Source organism: Psammomys obesus, unplaced genomic scaffold, assembly GCF_907164565.1.
Source record: "Psammomys obesus unplaced genomic scaffold, mPsaObe1.curated_primary_1811, whole genome shotgun sequence".
In the NCBI taxonomy this organism is placed as follows: Eukaryota; Metazoa; Chordata; class Mammalia; order Rodentia; family Muridae; genus Psammomys; species Psammomys obesus.
The window spans coordinates 6,210,227-6,216,483 of NW_026585742.1; the positions used below are offsets into that span (position 1 = coordinate 6,210,227).

Below are 6,257 nucleotides of genomic sequence, written 5' to 3' on the forward strand. Positions count from 1 at the left end.
AGGAATGTGTCTTCTCAGCATTTCCTGATACATGTGCTGTATGTAGCAGCTTGAAGTGATTCTGTGCCATAGAAAAGATGCTAAACAGGCTGTCTTGAAGTTCATAGCCTGCCTGGCCCAAAAATCAAGTTTCACACCCTTCACAACCCCAAAATAAGAACTAAGCATCTGTCTTGCTTGCTTTTACCCTATAATCTTTGAGAACTGATTTGCAGTGTGTGAAAATTCTTGAAGCACCTGAGATAAACCTCTTGTGTATTTTGGATGCCAGAGCTGTGCTGACCAGGATACAGCAATGCCTGGGTTAGGTTCAGGCACTCTGAGTTTCACAGCGCGGTCTCTGGTTGCTAAGGAAGCAGGGCAGGCGTTACCCGTCGCCATGGCGCTACTGTACCTTGCAGCGTTGTCATTGCTGATTGGCTGAGCGCCTGAGGCTGCGGAGGAAGAAGTGTGAACATTGGTTCAGCCTCTCTAGGCCAGGAAAGAAATGGACTAAAAACCCAACAGGTGTCACGGCTGGAGCTGATTTGAGCTCGCCGGAATTCTGCAGCAAGAGGAGGAAGATGACTTGAGGTTGGCCTGAAAGAGGGCCGCCCTCCTGCGCGGTGAGTGGTGTGGGAAGTTGGGTGACACCGAGCCCCAGGGCCTCTCAGGGGCGGCCTCCTTTCTCCTGAGGCCAGTCACAGGGACCTTCCCTGAGGGGTGATGACAGCCTTGTAGTCAGTTAACCAGAGCCTGCCTCTTCAAAATACATGAGCTTGTGCTGAAGAGCGTGTGATGGGAGATGCAGAGTTGGGTTCGCTCCTGGAATGAATGAACAGCTGCTACTGCCTTCCAGCCAGCTCTCATGCCTCTGGAGGCTAATGGTCTCCTCTGTGAGCAGCACTGCCTTCCTTTTACAGGGTGGGCTCTGCTCAGCTCCACCTGAGTGTCTGTCTTTAGGTAACTTCTGTGGCAGATGTGAAGAGAGTCTTCACCATCACCTAGAGTGCTCCCCTAAGTCAGAGCCCAGCAGCCAGTGCTCTGCTGCAGTTAAGAGTGCCTCTCAATGCAACCCTACCCACCAGGCCCTATTACCGTTGGACTCCTATGGGTACTACTCTGTCTACATCCCCATCACCACATCCTAGACACCCCTTATTCTCTATAAAAACATTTTCACAAAAGCTTTCTCACAGATGCCACCAGTGCCTTGGTTAAACCGAGTATCTATCCAGTGTTACTGATTGTAGTCTGTCCCTACCCATCCAATCACTGTGCTCACCATTGGTAGACTGACTTATCTTTTATTTTTATTTTTTAAGTGCCAAGGATTGTTTCTCTTTCCTCCTAGAAGCTCATCTTTCCCACTTCCCTGTTCCGGGCTTTGGTTAGCCAACAGCAGCTCCATCTTAAGTACACACAGAACGTGGTCCATGCCACAACTCCTGGCGCTCTGAACTATTCTCACACTGCTGAGAATGGACTGCCTCTGTGGGGCTCTATACTCACTTCCCCATTCTTGTCTCTGTGATGCCCGATTATTTTGTTATCTACAGCTGTGAGAGGCTGGCTTGTCCATATTTCTGCATCTAGATCAGATACTTAGCAAATGCACTCAACATATACTTGGTAAGCAATGAATCTCTTAAGTTATCAGCTTTTTACAAACATTTTCATGTCTTGGTTAGTGAATGTTAATTTAGAAATTTTGTCTTAATTGTAAAGGTCTGGCACTTATGCTCTGTTTTGTGCTGTAATAATTATGATAAAAACCATGTTTTTCGTGGTTTAAGGTTGTTAGAACGAGGCAAGACAGTGTGGTTTGCAGGAGCTGAGTCCCGTACAATTCAGCATTTTAACTCTTTGCCCCTATCAAATCACTGGCCCCTAAGGTTTTTACCTGCAAATAATGGTACTTACCTCACAGGATTAATTATTTAAACAGTAAATGTAAACTGTAAATTAAAAAGGAAATTATTTAAACAGTAATACCAGGCTTAGTGGCACATATGTAGTTTTTAATGCATTTGAAAATGGCGAGAGCAGCAATTATGAAATCCACGGTCAGTTTACAAAAGGTGAAATGACATTTTTTATTTAGTAAAGAGCAGTTTCTAGGATCCTACTTTGTCACTAGACTGGTGCATGTCTTCAGCTCTGATTCAGGAAGAGACTCATTAATTCATTGACTATTTACTGATCATTTGAGGGGCTCAGGGTCGGGGCCAACTGTGCAACCAGTAAAAGATGTAGGAGCTGGAAGGGGAATCTGGAGTGTGAGTCTGTTGGAGCCAACCACACGCATTGAGGCTGAGGTTAGAGGAAGAGGAAATGTAGCCTGTGATAGGTAGAGAGCACCCCAAAGTCCCTTCCAACAGTAGTTCCTGTGCTTCTGAGTTGTAGGAAATGAAAAAAGTCAGTGCATTCTGTTGGTCTGGTAACACACACCTATAGTACCAGCAATCAGGAAGATGAGGCAGGAGGGTCGGAAGTTTGAGCCAAGATTTGCACCTGTTACTTTTCTGACAGGAAGCTCAGGCAGGGCTCAAGGAATAGAGTCCATCCTGGCAGGGAAGGCACAGCAGCAGGTGCCTTGCCAGGCGGGGTTGGAGTGGGATGGGGGTGGTTTAACACATTGCTTACATATGGCTCGAGGTCACCTGACTATTCCTTTCCTCTTTTCATTCTACCATGGCTCCCAGCCCAAAGGATGGTACTGCTTCCATTCAGGGTGGGTCTGCCCTCAATCAAACCTGTCTATCCTCTCAGGAACACCTTCTCAGACATAGTATGCTTTATAGAAGTCCTAGGGATTTCTTTCCCTTTTAAATTTTATTTATTTATGTTTGTTTGTTTGTTTGTTTATTTTTGACACAGGTCCCATGTAGCTAAAGCTTGCTTTGTACTCCCAGTTTCTCCTGCCAAGGAGAAATTCCGAATGTTGGGAGGGTGTTTTGCAATACAATTGAAGTGACAAATTAGCTTGTCTCAGAACAAATGAGCTGGGCAGGGCAGATCTGAGAGGAGAGCCAGATGTAAGGACAAGGCAAGAAGATCCCAGAGAGTTTGAGGCAAGTCTAGGCAACCTGGGGAGACTGACACCAAAAGAAGGGAAAAGAAGAGGAGAGGGAAAAAGTAAACCAAAACCCCACAGGCCCTGACTTTGGCTGTTCACAGGGATCAGGAGCAGAGTCCGCAATGGCAGATACTTCAGCCAAGCTCTGGAAGCCAAATCCCAGCTCTGTCTTGCTTTGGCAATTTCTTAATCTTTTGGTAACTAAGTTTCCTTACCTGTAAAATGGGGCGGTTATAACAAAGTTCTTAGACTATTGTTTTCCTAGAAATAGCATGGAGTTTTTACCTATTTGTGTTAAGTTTTTTTTTATTATTATTACAATTTATTTCCTTTGTATCCCAGCTGTAGCCCCATCCCTCATCCCTTCCCAATCCAGCCCTCCCTCCCTCTTTCCTCCCATGCCCCTCCCCCAGTCCACTGATATGGGAGGTTCTCTTCCCTTCCATCTGACCCTAGCCTATCAGGTCTCATCAGGACTGACTGCATTGTCTTCCTCTGTGGCCTGGTAAGGCCGTGCCCCCTCAGGAGGAGGTGATCAAAGAGCCAGCCACTGAGTTCATGTCAGAGACAGCCCCTGTTCCCCTCACTAGGATACTCACTTGGACACTAAGCTGCCATGGGCTACATCTGTGCTACATCCGTGCAGGGATTCTAGGTTATCTCCATGAATGATCCTTGGTTGGAGTATCAAGCTCAGAAAAGACTGCTGTGTCCAGACATTTAGGTTCTGTTACTCTCCTTGTGGAACTCCTGTACCCTCCAGGTCTTTCTATCTCCTTCTTTCATGAGATTCCCTGCACTCTGCCCAAAGTTTAGCTATAAGTCTCAGCATCTGTTTTGATACACCGCTAGGTAGAGTCTTTCAGAGGCCCTCTGTGGTAGGCTCCTGTCCTGTTCCCTGTTTTCTCCCTCTTCTGATGTCCAACTCCTTTGCCTTTCTGAATGAGGATTGATCATCTTACCCAGGGTCCTCCTTCTTGCTTAGCTTCTTTAGGTGTACAGATTTTAGTATGATTATCCTATATTATATGTCTAATATCCACTTATGAGTAAGTATATACCATGTGTGTCTTTCTGCTTTTAGGATACCTCACTCAGGATGATCTTTTCTAGTTCCCCCACCATTTGCCTGAAAATTTCATGATTTTCTTGTTTTTAATTGCTGAGTAGCATTCCATTGTGTAAATGCACCACAATTTCTGTATCTATTCCTCAACCGAGGAACATCTGGGTTGTTTCCAGATTCTGGCTATTATAAGTAAAGCTGCTATGAACATAGTTGAGCAAATGTCCTTGTTATATACTTGATCATATTTTGTATATATACCAAGGAATGGTATAGCCAGATCTTGTGTTAAGTTTTATGTAGTAGACATGGCGAAACAATTTAGAAAGGAAATCTCCCCTATGAAAGCTAAACTGACATTAAAGGCCGAGCAAACAAAGACTGGGCCACCAGTTTTCATCGTATTTTGCTGATGTTTGGGGTTGATTTGGGAAAGATGTGGCTAGAAAAAACGCATCAAGTAGTACCTAGATCTCATCTAACGTGATTTCTGCCATGATTGTAATGACAGAAGCTCCAAGCAGGAAACTAAAGAGGAACCCATGGAGGAACACTGTATATTGGCTTACTCTTTGCATTGCTCACTGCTAGGTTTCTTACATGGAGCAGATCCAGCTGCCTAGGGAGGGTACTCCCCACAGTGGGCTGAGCCCTCCCACAGCAATCCTCAATCACAGTAGTTCCTCAAGGCTTAGCCACAAATTCATAATTCTTCAATTGGAGTTTCCTCTCCTAAGTGACTCCAAGTTATGTCAACTTGTCATTAAAACCTAACCTGCATAAGGATGTAATGTTTTTTGTTTGTGGAATCAATAACTAAGAAGAAATTTAGGGTGCTGCTTCAGTTATTTTCATTGACTGATGAATACAATTTCTTTCTAGATTTTGTTGTTTACCTTTCAAATATTATTACTTAGTATATCTCCTGTGCTTACACCGGCACTGAGTAGATTTAGAGTAGAGGCCACCCAGTTGCACAGTGAGCAAACATTAGTGATGACAATGGAGAGGATTCCTAGAATCTATATGTAGCTATTTCCCTCTGTAACATCCGAAATCTTGAAAAGTACAATGCTATCTGTTGTCATAAGCTCTAATTTTGGGCAGGTCCTCACACAGATCTGGGTTAGTCCTAGCAAGCAAATGAAGGCCAGCACTTTAAGGAGTGTCTGCCATCAGTAGTTAGAAGCTACTACAAAGGCTCTTATATACATCAAATCTTTTCAGGTAGTCACTAACAGACAGTGGACTATAGTGTGGTCAAACCAGGAAGAGGAAGAAGAAGGAGGAGGAGGAGGAAGAGGAGGAGGAGGAGGAGGAGGAGGAGGAGGAGGAAGAAGAAGAAGAAGAAGAAGAAGAAGAAGAAGAAGAAGAAGAAGAAACCCTTAGTTTCTGTCCACTTTTTCTGTAGTAGTGTTACAGTTTCATAGAAAAGGTGGAACAGAGGACAGGGGCTATGCATGTCAAAAGCATGTGCAGTCTCTTCCTGGGAGGAGGTACAGCTCCAGCCTATCAATCCCCAGCATGAGATTTTTGGGGAAATGTCACGTGTGGGGCCCATTGTCTCAATGATCCAAAAGCTAAAAACTATTTCTTAATACAATAACCCCTCCCCTGCTAGGAGGGGAAGCTTATATAGAACTACCTAAAGAACAAAGGGGAAAGGCTATGGCCTTTCACTATTACTATTAAAATGTGGGTTCTGTTTATCCCCAGCCATGTGTTTAAATAGCCACTCATTCCTGGCTTTGGAGACTGTGCCAGCTTCGTCTTTCTTCTCCATCCTATGAGGATATTAAAACGCACCATCTACACACTCCACATGAGATGGGTAAGGGAATAGCATCTGTACATTCCCAGTGTTCAGATGAAGTTTTGCAGACAGCAGTTGTCTTGTCTTTGCCCTCTAATAGGGGCCACTTCCAACAATGTCTCACATTTCCACTCTTTCAGAGTTTTCCATTGAGATTTGGATCATGAAGGTGAACTGGGTTCTGCTCTCTCTCATTAAAAGTACGGTGTGGTCTTGGTTACATACATCCCACCTCTCGTCCTTAGTTTTATCATCTGATAAATGATAGGTAGGTCTTCTTCTTCTTCTTCTTCTTCTTCTTCTTCTTCTTCTTCTTCTTC

The 6,257-nt window shown here is 44.4% G+C and overlaps 1 protein-coding gene across 1 annotated transcript in view; it reads left to right on the top strand.

Moving 5' to 3' along the window:
• Positions 1-552: 552 nt before the first annotated feature.
• The window catches only part of Nek10 (NIMA related kinase 10), a 187,847-nt gene continuing 182,142 nt past the window's right edge, over positions 553-6,257 (top strand). The window contains exon 1 of the mRNA XM_055599067.1: positions 553-605. The gene's annotated coding sequence lies outside the window, so the exon portion shown is untranslated. The remainder of the gene's footprint in view (positions 606-6,257) is intronic.